Below are 13,496 nucleotides of genomic sequence, written 5' to 3'. Positions count from 1 at the left end.
AGATTGCTTTACTCTAGCTTGCATGAAAGTGTGAAACTCTGTCTCAAAAAAAAAAGGAGTTGGTGGTATTTCTTACCTTCTAGATAGGCCAAAAAAATTCACCTCTCGCCTCTCATGAACGTTAGTCTGTCTCAGGGGTATGAGATCTTTCATACACTGCTGGTGAGAGGGTTAATTAGAATGGCATCTGTGAAGGAGAAATGGTGGTCTCCATCAAAACAATAAACATGCACATCTTTTGCCCCAAGAATTTGTATTCCAGGTTTCCATCCTACAAAAATGCTACCACCTATGTACAAAGCAGCACTAGGAGTCATTATGCAAATGCGAAAATAACTGAAATGTTCATCCATAGGGAAACAGTTGGAAATTCAGAGTTTGTCCAAACAATGGAACACGATTCAGCCTTAAAAAAAGAAAGAAGTGGGCTTAGGTGAGGATGGACAAACTTCCAAGAAATATTGCCAAGTTAAAAACAAAAGACAAAAAGCAAAAGTAGCAGCATAAAAGATACAGTGTAATCTCACTTAGGAAAAACCAACTCTGCTCATCTCAACATATACATGTAAATTTTTGGAAAACATAAATTTACAGAAAAAGGTCTTGCAGGAGATGGGTGCCCAAATGAACAATGTCCCCTCTATTGTGAAGTAGGAAGAACTTTCAATATTTACTCATATATTTTAATGCTTTGATTTTATAGTATGTTGGGTGCAAATAACAACAAAAAAGGTTAGTAATGACAGAGGAAAACGTTACCTTGTCAAGTCAAAAAGACAAGCTACAATATAGCATGTACAGATTTGGCTGAATGGCTTGGAGCAGGGGTGGGAGCAAGACTTCTTATTGTATACTTTAGAATTTGAACCTGTGCTATTTAAAAAAAATGAATTTAAATAATTGCTATTTGTAAAAGTAACAACTTTTTAGAAAAAGACAAGGAAAAACATTGGAAAGAGAATATATGTCCTAAATATTATGATGGTTAGAGCTGCAACGACAAGTAATGTAAATTTTCTTTAAAACAAACAAATTACGAGACAGAAGAGTGGCTCACCACTCCTTAAGTAGGTGGTGGAATCCCGGTAGGCTTATTTTCTCACATGTATTTCTGCATTTTCTAAATTTTCTTAAACTTGTATTACTTTTAAAAACCAGAAAAAATGAATGCTGTAAAACATTATTTAAATTATTTTTAAACAATGCAGTTAAGCAGTATCTCACAAGGCAGGCACATGATAAATTATAGAGACCAGTGGTTTTGAAACAGAATCGTCTTTCAAAACTCATCATAACTTGGAACCTGATGTGGAATTCAGGTAGCAGTGGAAGTGCTTAGGTGGACTGGGAGGGGCCTAGTGCCCCACTTGGCAGCAGCCCCATCCACTTGCGGAACCCACGGTTCCAGGAACATCCTTAGGAAATGCACTGTCCAGACAGACAAAGGCTACGGGGACCTGAGGAGTAGGGGGCTCTTTGTGCTGGAATGATCAGAGAGAGGGCTGCATGAAAGAGGCGGAAACTGTGCTAACTAAAAGGCGAGGAGGATGTCAGTGGGCGTGCCTGATGTGAGGATAAATGGTACAGAGGCAGGCTGCAAAGCCCACCTCCATGCCACTGTACTGTGGGTGACAGGCCTTATGCAGTGACTCATCGGTGAACAGGGTGGAGGAGGGCTGGAGCCAGACTAGGTTCACGTAGGAGTAGGGAGTCACTGAAAGTTTCTCAGTAATCGCCCGACCGGATGTAGGTGGTACTCTTGAAATGTCACTCTCAAGCTGCTGATAGATACAGCCTGCATATCACCCCACCTCTGAGTTACAGCAGGGCGCTGGCAGCCGGAAGACAGTCTCTCCAACCCCTGGGTCCTGATATTTGGGGCCTTGCAGCTCATCGTCATACAACTGGTGGGTTTTGCCAAGATTGTGCTGTGTTCAGTAGACCAGGTCAGGCAGGCTCCAGCCCTCCTACACTGCTATCCTAGAAGATGTCATCATTCTAGGGGCAGTGGGGCTGGGGTTCCTCAAGTCACAGTTCATGGTCCCTCCCTGGCCTTTTAGTCCACTACCTAATAGCTTGAGCAAGGTATTTAATCTCTCTGAGCTGAAGTGTTCTCACCTGCAAATGGAGATTCATTCATTTATTCAGATATTTACTGAGCAACTGCTCTATGCCAAGGATAGTTATAGAAGCTGGGGATTTGTAGTGACCAAACCAGTCCCAAATTCCTGCCCTCATGGAGCTTCTATTCTAGTGGAGTGTAATATTGCTGCCTGCCTCAGGGGGCATGGAGGGGATTAGATAAGTCCATCCTGGAAAACATAAGACAGTCATGATTTCCTCCTCCCCATTATTATTTGCATTCCCTACAACACTTTGACCAAGAAGGCACCCAAAAAACAGCATGAAACTATTCAGTCTCTGTCTACAGATTCAGATTAGCCCACCTTGAAGCAAAGTGCAGTTCATTCAGCCCTTGGCTTAGACTAGCATAATGGTTCATCTCTCTGTACCTCTGTACCCCATTCTCCAGCACTGCCCAGTCCACCTTACTAAACAGGGCTGGGAGGGAGAACGAAGAAAACCACCCTTGGAACCATTCATCACAATAAAGGCAGCTGACAGCTTTGCTAAACTCTGGCTCAGCCCTCATTTCCTTAGGGAAAGAAAGCACAGAGCTATCAGAACCCTGACCTTCTCAGGCAGTGCTGAAAGTTACTTTTTCAGGCCAGGATGTCCTGCCGTGTATAGGACATGAACACCTGATGGACTGCATGCCAGCCTCCAGCGGCCCCACGGAGAGAACTAAGCCCCTCCAATCAGGCCAGTCTGTGGCAAGGTGAGCCCACATCCGGTGGATTTCAGGGTTGAGTGTTTGTTTCAACGTGTCCCTGAGGGCGTGTATGAGTCTGGGGGCAGGTGAGCAACAAGCACAACCAGTACATATTCCAAGTGAGTGGCCAGAAGCATTGGTATAAGTTCTAGGGAGAAAAAAACTGCAAGCCAACTTTAGAACCTCATCCTCAGGGTTCCAAGAAAGTGCTCCACCAAAAATCTCCCTGGCAAGTATCTTGATATGTAATGACAGCTTCAGCTTTCTGCACCAACTACATGCTGGAGTTCTGGTGCCAGCCTCTATTTTTATAGCCTGAGTAATGCCCGGGCAAAGGACCAGTCAAAAATCAGACACAGAGGGACGGGGCACAAGAGGTGATGGCACAAGCGACGGGGCCCCTTTCCTACTCAGCCTCCACAGCAGACCCTTCAGAGCAGAATCTGGGACAGCAGCCAAGCCTTCCTCAGACTCTGGCCCAAACTCCTCTGCAGACTCATCCCCTCTCACAGCCAGCCCATGAGTTCCATGAGGGCTGGTCCTTTTCTGCCTGCAAGCCCCTGTAAGGCCAGGCTCCATGGCACAGCAGGGCTGGATGAGTGAACGGCCACACCATCCCACCCGACTCGGGCACAGTCGACTACGTGCTGTTCCCCCTTTTCATAACTCAATGTCTGTGCCCATTCCACTGTCTTGGCCCAGATGCCTTCTTGACCTGGTTAACTCCTGCTTTTCCTTAAACTCAGCTCAAGCACCACCTTCCCCTGGAAACCTTTCCTGACCCCAAGGCTGGGTGACGTCCTCCAATACTGGGCAACCACAACCCCCAGGGCCTACCCCTCCCGCTCTACTCATCAGCATGACAGACTCCCGTCAGCTTTCTTGCCCATCTTCCATGGTGCTGGTGGATAGACACCAGACAAGCAGCAGGTGCTCAATAGGTGTTAGGGGCAGGGAGGGAAGGTGGGAAAAAGGAAGGTAAGCACCAGGAAGAATGCTGTGGATGGAGCAGCCCCATCACAGAAACCTACAAGGAACTGAACAAGAATGAAGCACTACACCCCAGTGGATCAATAGATCCCTCGTCAATGAATACTGAGAAAAACTAGCAGGAAGTAGTGGGAAAACACTTCTTAATGAATTAGAGGGGAATCAGGTCACTCTTTGCTGTGTCCTCTCCTCCCCTGCAGGTGTGGGCTGGGCAGGGCTGGAGAGGAAGAGAAGCTGTGGAAGGTTGGGTGGGCAGGGGCACTTGAAAAAAAGAAGCTCTCATAGGTTCCTCTGGCCTTGGGGGACTGAAGACCATTTCCTCTGGGGTAACCTCCAACTGCTGATGTGAATCATCTAGGACACATTCCCACAAAGCTGTTAAGAACATGCCCTGTGTCAAGACAGGAGGATAATGAGGGCTTCCCACTGTCCTACTGAGTCATCTGGCCCAGTTCCCAAAGGTAGTGACTGAAGCAGGGATTTAGAACAGATGATCTCCTGGGAATGAAGAGACTTTTGGCTGGATTCTTCTTAGCACAGCATTTCCTTCTAAAGAAAACACCCCCACTTGCCCCTTAATATCCACTCATTCTTCCTTGTAAGAGAATCCTGATTTCTGCAGGGAGGAGGGAGCGGACAGTGTAGCAGAGACTGCCAGCTAATTGTGATACCCATCTCCTCTCCTCCGTGGGCATGTGGCAGGACCACATTTCCTCCCTTTGGAGGGCATGGTCATGTGACTGAGCCCTGGCCAGTGGAATGTCAGGGCCAGTAATTCACCACCTCTGAGCCTGGCCCACAAAATCCTCCCACACCTCCAGGTTCCTTCCTCTTCAGCTGACTGAGGCAAACGAGCATGGCATCCTTGAGAGCCTGAGTCCCCGAATCTCCTCTTGGAGGAGAGCGCCTCGCCAATCAGAAACAGCCATTTTGGACGATGTGTGAATAAGAGGTTGAATGCCTACCATATTTGAACCATTAAACATACTTGGTTTGTTTGAGCAGTGAGCCTTCCTCAGTGCCCCCTGCCACACACTCACATGGCCTGTTTAACTGCGGGTATCCCATGTGATACGGTTCTGACTATGAAATAAGGGGAAGTCTGCTGGTGTTTTTGCCATCATGAAGGAAAGGCCAAGAGAATAACACAAGTGTCAGTCCAGACAGATATCAGGTGCCGAAACCAACACCAGCAGAATCACCTATCTTCACGCATTTTCTTACTTGAGAAAAACAAATCCCTTTTTGCTGAAGCCACTGAGGCAGGGCTTTCTGTTACTTTCAGCCAGACACGTTCATAACTGATATGTTTTGCAACCACTCATCATTCATTCGGCCAACTTTTATTGAGGCCTGTTTCATGCCAGTCCTTGTGCTAAAGGCTAACGCTGGGGTATGTTCCCTGCTTTTCAGGGACTTCCCATCAAGCTTGAAGACAGTCCCATGAGCAGACAATCAGAGCACACTGGGAACAGATGCTGTGATGACGCAGGATGATGTTCCAGGGGAGTGTGAGCACCGGGCAGGGGGCTGGCACCGAGGTGAGGGGTTCCCATCTCCCCTTCTGGCATTCGGCACACGGAGTAAATAAACACTTCTCAAGCTAAACAACAAATAAAAAGAACACACGATCCTCAGCCAAGCCAACTGCGATTACTAACTGTAAGTAGAGTCGTTAAACACCATCAATTAATGCAGCTGTTTCAAGATCATCAGCAAGATGCACAAGAGGAGAAAAAAAAATCACACACTGCGAACTTAGCAATGCTAGAAATTATGTGAACCGAGGATGAGACAGGCTTGCTTAGATCTTCCTGCCTGCTGACGTTAGCCACCTCCCAAAATATACTTTCTTTCTCAAAGAAGACAGTGATTTTTCACTTTGAAGACAGAGCCAAAAAAATCAACCATCCATGCCATGACCTTCGACGGTAAATGCCCAAGCTTTGATTTTTCAGGGCTGTGTTTCCATTAGGAACTGCGACGGAGACAAAAGAGGTTCCAGTCTTGGAAATCAAGAGACTATCACGACCAGAGAAGTCGGAGCACCTGGGGAACCATTTGTAAAACAGAGAAAGGGTTTCCCCCTTTCGCTTTAATTCTCCCTACATACAAAAGATTGGCATTATTTGCTGTTTCTTTGTTTTATAAGTGTGGGGCAGGTTTTTTGTTTTTTTTTAAAGACAAAACTTCATTTAAAATTCCAGAACATAGGTCTACCCTTGAACAACATGGATTTGAACTGGGCAAGTCCACTTACACGTAGATTCTCTTCCGCCTCTGCCACCCCTGAGACAGCAAGACCCTACTGTGAAGACAGTGAGGAAGAAACCTTTATGATGATCCCCTTCCACTTAATGAATAGTAAATGTTTCCTCTTACTTATGATTTTCTTAATAACATTTTCTTTTCTCCAGCTTATTGTGAGAATATAGCATATAATACATACAACATACAAAATATGTGTTAACTGACTACATTATCAGTAAGGCTTCTGGCTAACAGTAGGCTATGTATAGTTACGATGTTGGGGATTTAAAAGGTATACTCGGATTTTCAACTGCGGGGGGCCAGGGCGGCAGAGGGGGTATCAGTGCTCCTAACCCCTGAGTTGTTCAAGGGTCAACTGTAGTTTAAAATAAGTAAAAATAAGCTGGCTGCCCACTAAGATAACTGATGACAGTTTTTCCAGTCTGACTGCTGACTTACTGGTATGAAGTATTCCAGTGCATACAGAGTACAAGCTGGGCTAATCACACTCAAACGAGGCAGAGAAACTCTTGAGTTCCTGAAGCAGCAATCACAGAAGGGTTTTCTGGTCGACAGCCCATTGCTGGAGGCCGTGCCAGCTCCGTGATGGCAGGTGCTAGTCGGGCAGGCTGCCATGCTGGAGCCTCTCTGTCGGATGCACGGAGCAAGCAAGGCGAGGTCTGAGGAGGAAGGACCTCTCTTTCCAGCACCAGTTAGGAAATCCATGCCCGTCAATGCAGTTTCTTCGGGTCAAGAAATTTCCAGCTACAGCAGACATAGGAAATGTGGTGTTCTGGCTTCCTGCCTCTGGCTAGTCCCCTACCTGCTCTCAGGAGCAGCTGTGCCATTTCTTGCTCAGAGAACTGGGTCTCTGATAGTACCAAGGCTTCTGGGGCTGCTGAAGAGCCATTCCAAAATGGTAGCCAGGGCAGCATTCTGTCAACCAGGACCAAAAACAGTGCTGGCAAACCAGGTGACTAAACAGATATAGGGTCCCTTATCATGCTCCCCACTAACAACCTGTGGCCAAGAGTGACAGTTAAAACAGCCAGCACGTGTCAGACATAGACCAATCAAAATGACTGCCTGTTTCAAAGAGCTGGCAAGGTCACATGCCACCAGGGTGTACCAGCTGAGGTCAACAGTCCTTCCCCCACCCCACGGGCAGCCCCTTCACAGCCTCATGCCTATAAGTAAGTGCCTGGAAATCGGTCGGCACCACCATTCATGTCCTTCATCACAAACTGAAGTATAATGTCCTCTGTTCCATGAGGACAGAGACTATTATCCTATATCCATCATCTCAGCGCAGTCGGTTGGCGCCTAAAAGGTAATTTTAAGAAACAAATGAATAGGAATAGCAGCTAGCATTTTTAAAGCATGTACCACGTGGTAGGTGCTTTTCTAAGCCCTCATGATGTGTTATTATATTTCAGTTTCACAACAGTACCGTGAAGTAGGTATTATTATCACCACCCAAATTTTACAAATAAGGAAACCAGCCCAGAGAAGTAACTTGCTCAAGGGGATATCACTAGTAATAGTAGATCCAGGGCTTAAAAGTCAGTTCAGCCTCCGAATGTAAACACTCAATCACTGCACAGTGCTGAATACACAACCAAACTCAGGTACTCTAGTATGGAAATCATCAACAGAGAACCTCTGACATCCACAAACCCTGAGAAGTCCTTCCAGGTTTCTGGGTGTTATATATACACTGTTTTTGTTTGTTTGTTTGACTTGCAGAAAATTTTAGAGAAAACCAATACCTACTTTTATCCCTAAGAATGGGACCAGGCCTATAATTTTCAAAAAACTATGTAACTGCATTCAGTTATCAAAGAACTGTGGGCAGGAATATCTAGGTTTACATAGAATTTCTCTGCTTAAGAGATCTGAATTCTTGAGGAAGGCTTTTACCCGTCTAAGGTCCCACCTCCCCATCTCTAAGCAGATAGTGGGCTTACTGAATCAAATGAGATCATGGACATAGTTGCTTACTTATACAGTAAGGTACTCTATAAACATAATGCAAGATCCTAATAATTAATATATTACAATAAAATAACTTGCATTAAAAATTCTATACTTATTAATCTATACTTTCAAAACTTTCTATACTTTCAAGATAGTTCATATCTCTCCATGTTTTAATGATATTTAAGCTGAATAGTTTGTTTCTGTAAATCCTTCCATTATTATTTCTGAGCTTCCAAAAATTTGTGCTATAACTTTACTAACTTTACGGTAATCCAACTGCTACTTTTATTTTAGAGGCATGAAGCATTAACAAGACAGTAAACGTTTAATTCTAACTAGATTCTCCTATATCTGCAGAGGACAAACTTAGCAAGTAAGAGCTTCATTTTATTTTACAGTTAAAAAGCTCAAAATGATACTGCTGTATCTCTGAAGGCCTGAAGGTTGGTGTTGGATCCAAGAATGAGGTAAGCCTAGGAAAGCAAGCTGTGGTTTTGTTGGTTGGAAAGACACATGTCTCTGAATAATTGAGGAGTGGGACAAATAGCATTCAAAACGATTTGTAAATTTAACATAAATGATGACTGTAACCACAAACAGAAGTGGAGGAGGAAAGGGGAGAGAGGGAAGGATCAAAACTAGGTGCAATAATTTTCATCTTAATATGCTTTTTAATCAATATGCTATTGATTACAGCTCTTTCTAAGGAAGTTGGTCACACCCGGGGGCATAAAGGGTGGCACGCAGGTGACAGAAGGATGCCCTGCAAACTGAAACATGAATGTATAAATTGGGGAAATGACTCTGCAAATACAAACAATTTTAAAGTTACTACAGTCTCTACTACTAGATGTTTGAGTTCCCCCAAACTCTCCTCCACCCTAGAGTACGCAGCACAGTGGGAGGTCCACCGATGGAGGGAGGGGCAGATGCACGCGCAGATGACTTGGCCAAGGGGATGAGATGAAGGCTGCCTCCCACAGGAACTACTCCACAAGCCGCTATCCAGTTCTTCCTCCATGCCTTTTTAATCGTTAACTTCTTCCACACGCCAGAGATTGTTCCTGCCATCACTGGAGATTGAACTTTTTCCAAAACCAGTGGCTTCCCCAGCCGAAGTCCAAGCAGGGGCAGTGACTTCCCTAGCCAACGTCCAAGCAGGTTTTGAGGGTGGAGGATAAAGAGGCCAGAGTCTGTGGCTCAGTTAGGTGTTAGTTGACCAGGGCCCTCCTGCCTTGTGGATCCTGAAATTCATTCTGGGTTCACAGGTGCCTCCTTATGGCTGCCATGCAGTAACTCCAAGTTGAGAGGCTCCCATGAGCCCTCGTCTACCTGCGAGGCTGTGCAGCAGGTTCAAGAAGAGACCCTGGGAGATGCTTCTATTGGAAGGCCCACCATCCTACTAGAAGGCTGTTCCCTCTTCTTCACCTCCTAAGTACAGGTGCACACACCTTCCAAGCCACTGCTCCTTTTGTCACTTCCCTAGACTCTCCCCTCAGCACCTCAGGTGAGATGAAGTGGCAATGGCTACAATCTGAAGTGGCCAGGGGGGCTCTGCAAGTGGTACCCTGTCTCCCTGGGAGCTTCCTCCACTGGTGGGCAAGGATGGGGGATGTCAAAGGGGACGAGCTACAGCTCAGGGCCTATAAATCAAGCTGTGGTAAAGTGGCTCCCCAGGCCAAACCCCAGATCAATCTTGCTCAAGCCATTATTTCCAAAGGGGCACACTCCTCATTCGAAAACTTCAAACAGCTCAGTGCTCTCCTGCAAGTCTTAGCTGGCTTTCAAGTCCTTCTAAAAACCAGAACGATGGGCCCAGCAAAGGGATTTCAGGTTTCCACGGGGCCATTTTTCCCATCCCAGTGACTTTGCTCCTAACTGGTAACCCCTACACTGGAATGTGGGCACACTTCCTTATCCACCAACTAGGAACCTTGTCCAGGAACAGGTTCCGGGGCTGAAATCTCCCCCTGTGAATTTTCAGGACCTTAAATATTCTCCTATCCTTTCTCCCACCCACCTCTAGATAGTAGTATGTCTCTTTCACGCTCTCCTCCCTCTCTCTCTCACTCACAGACTGCAGGCATTAATTAAACCTCTTCTAGAAAACAGATTTTCACCAGCTGCAGGAATTCTGGGTAATAGCCAGACCTGAAGACAGAGACAATCTGGGTAAGAAAGATAAGCTCGTGACAGCCAGGGGCAGTGCAGGCTCCCACATCCAAGTGGCAGTCTCAATTTTAGCCCTTTCCAGATTCCTGAAAAAAAGGGGACATGAGGTATTCCCACCCCCTCAGCATTTGGCTGTACTGACTGGGGCTCGCCTTTGACAGAGACACAGAGCCGGACCCTGCCGGCGGGTCATAGCCACCTCCGAGAGACCAAAGCACTGGCCCAAAACACCAACCTCCCTCCCACCAATACAGCTGCAAGCCATAGTGCCAGAAATCTGCAAGAAGAGGCACTCCCAGCCCTTCACAGGAAGCAACACCCACCGGAGTGAGGATGGTGCAACCTGAAGCAGCCAGGGGGGCTCTGCAAGTGGTACCCCATCTCCCCGGGTGCTTCCTCCATCAGTGGGCAGGCATAGGGGATGTTAAAGGGGGCTGGGGCTACAGCTCTGGGCACTCTAGGTTAAGCTGTGGTGGACTCAGCCCTCAGCAGACAAACTTAGTAGCTCCCAAGGGTGCCCACCACCACCCACGCCAATTCTTGAATGAAGACAACTGATTTTCTTCATGGAAATCCTGGAGTCCCCACTGAGGTTAAAGACCCACCATCAGAGCCTGACCTGTAGATTGTACTCCTTGCCCCAAACACACACAAAAATGAGTTCGCGTCCTTTGTAGGGACATGGATGAACCTGGAAACCATCATTCTCAGCAAACTGACACAAGAACACAAAATCAAACATCGCATGTTCTCACTCATAGACGGGTGTCGAACAAAGGGAACACATGGACACAGGGAGGGAAGCACTATACACTGGGGTCTGTTGGGAGGGAGTGGGGGGGACAGTGGGGGGTGGGGAGTTGGGGAGAGATAGCATGGGGAGAAATGCCACATATAGGTGAAGGGGAGGAAGGCAGCGAATCACACTGCCACGTATGCACCTATGCAACAATCTTGCATGTTCGTCACATGTACCCCAAAACCTAAAATGCAATAAAAAAAAAAAAAAATGAGTTTGTCTCTAGTGAGATGACACATTAAAAAAAAAATGTTGAATTTAAGGGTAACATTTTGAACAGTGTAGCAAAGTGTAGAAAACATTGATTGTGAACTCAGACTAATTCATGGGGGCATCCATTTCTTTCCTCACAAACACTGAGTACCCCGAAGTGACAGGGGGGACCAGGCAGGGACCTGGGGCCACAGAGATGGTTCCACCCATCCCTGAAGATGCTCCTGGGCAGTGGGGCATCATAGAGCAGTGTAGGGAGGGCCAAGGAGAAGCCCACGGGAATTTTTGGGCACTCAGAGAGACCCTACTGAGCCCCAGTGTGTCCTTGGGCTAATCACTTACCTAATCAATAGTGAGGGAATATTGAGCTAATTACTATTCAAACTGATTCAACAGAAAAAAGAGTTACAGATATTGCAGTTCCGCAAACACTCGGAGTGCTGTGCTCCCGAGGCCAGATGGCCCACGCTGTTGCTGGTGCCCAAACGCTGCCTCCCAAGGCATCAGCGAGGGTGGGCTGGCCGGGAGCCAATCCCTACAAGAGAAGTTCCCTCTACACATCCTTTCTCTGAGATAAGCAATTAATTTAATGAAAGCCAGGACAAGGGATGGGGCAGATTCATACACTGGCTTTCAGGCTGTCCCGTGCATCTCCACCTCTCTCCAGAGACCGCGAAGCTTTTTGAGCCATCTGCTGTAAACCCCCTTCCCACAGATGTCCCGATTGGGACCTCTGACGAGGGTAAGTTGTTGCCAAGCCCGTCCGCAGTCGCGTCCCGTTTGAAATGGTGGGCTCCACACTGCATGCTTCACACCCACGGGCCTTCTGCAAGTATCAACAAACGGCCTCATTTGTGGAGCACTCTCCGATCTCCCCTCCACCTCCTACACTTCCCCATTCACAGCTCGATCTAATTCCACATCTCTCCTGATTTTACTTGTTGAATGCTTACAAAGCATCCTTGCCTTCCCACAAAGACACTGGCTAGCCAGGCGGTGATAACCTCACTCCCCACGGAGCCCCCTTGTAATAGCTGAACTCACAGCCGAAGCGGGAAAATATGGCTCCACGTCCTGCACCGCCAATCCTTTACCATCCACAGGTATAATTTAAAAGGCAGCTGCAGCTGCAAAGCAGGCAACCTACCCCAAGCAAATCCACTCTCTGTGTGTGTGAGACAAAGCCAGCATATTTAAAAGATCAGGACACACGCAAGTTCACCAGCAAAAGCAACGTCGTGGGTCTACACCACGCGGTCCTAACCTGCGCATCTAGGAATGTTAACCTGCGCTCGGACGGCCCCGCGGCCGGGCCCGGGACTCCGGGAGGCGCCTGGCTGCAGGTGGCTGCCGAGAGGAGCCAGCCCCGTCCTCAGGAAAGGCCGCGAAGTTGCAGCCGCCTGCCTACCTGGAGGCTAGCCGGCTCAGGACCGCCCCGGAAGGGAGATCCCGGGAGCTTGAATCTCGGCTGGAATTCAGTGGCTGGAGTGCGGGGGCCGGGCGGGAGAGGGCTGGAGGGGCAGGGGAGGAGGCGGAGGCAGGCTCCGCGGCACAGTGTGGGGCTGCAGGGGGCGAGGGCTTGAAGACAGAGCGGGGGGTTCGCAGCGGGCGTGAGAGAGGGGGCTGCAGAGCGGGCGCCGGGGCTGGGACACCCGGCGCACGGGGGGAGTGGCAGGGGAGAGGGCGCAAGTCCTAGGCTCTGGAGCGAGCGCTGGGCGAGATTCAGACCCAACACTTCCAAGCGCCCCCTGCCTTCCCACCCCTCTCCCACTGGCGAGTTAGGGGGACCCCCTCAGTCTCCTAACCCTGGACCCTGGAGGTCCACCCGCCTCGAGCATCCTCGTTGCTCAGCCCCAACGGCAACCGCCCCGGCTCAGGCCCGCGCCGCACTCACCCCTATGGTCCCAGGCCGGCCCCAGCTCCGCTGCTGCGCGCCCGGCTCGGCGCTGGCCGCCAGCTCCTCCCGGCGCCAGAAGAGGCGAGGGCGGCGCGCACCGGCCGCGGGGCAGCTGTAGGGGCCCGGCAGCGCCCCCTGCCGACCCCGCCGCGCCCCGGCTCAGCTTGGCCCACCCCGCGCTCTGGAGCTCCGCCCCGGAGGCGGTGTTGCGGTGCTGCTGGGCGGGGGAGAAAGCGCGGGGTTTCTGAGAGGACGCTGCCTCTGGGAGGCGCAGCACAGCCCCCAGAGACTGATCGGTCTGCAGAAGCCTCTACGTGCAAAGCCACCGGCACGGACGCGCCGAGCGCGCAGGGACCACGACC

At 48.8% G+C, this 13,496-nt stretch overlaps 1 protein-coding gene across 1 annotated transcript in view; it reads right to left on the bottom strand.

Annotated features, from left to right (window-relative positions):
• The window catches only part of PXYLP1 (2-phosphoxylose phosphatase 1), a 62,574-nt gene extending 49,357 nt beyond the window's left edge, over nt 1-13,217 (bottom strand). The window contains exon 1 of the mRNA XM_064378745.1: nt 13,132-13,217. The gene's annotated coding sequence lies outside the window, so the exon portion shown is untranslated. The remainder of the gene's footprint in view (nt 1-13,131) is intronic.
• Between the last annotated feature and the right edge of the window lie 279 nt (nt 13,218-13,496).

This window comes from Aotus nancymaae, unplaced genomic scaffold (genome assembly GCF_030222135.1).
Source record: "Aotus nancymaae isolate 86718 unplaced genomic scaffold, 86718_ANA_hifiasm-v0.15.2.pri h1tg000019l, whole genome shotgun sequence".
Taxonomy (NCBI): Eukaryota; Metazoa; Chordata; class Mammalia; order Primates; family Aotidae; genus Aotus; species Aotus nancymaae.
This window is presented reverse-complemented; position numbering and strand designations above follow the sequence as displayed.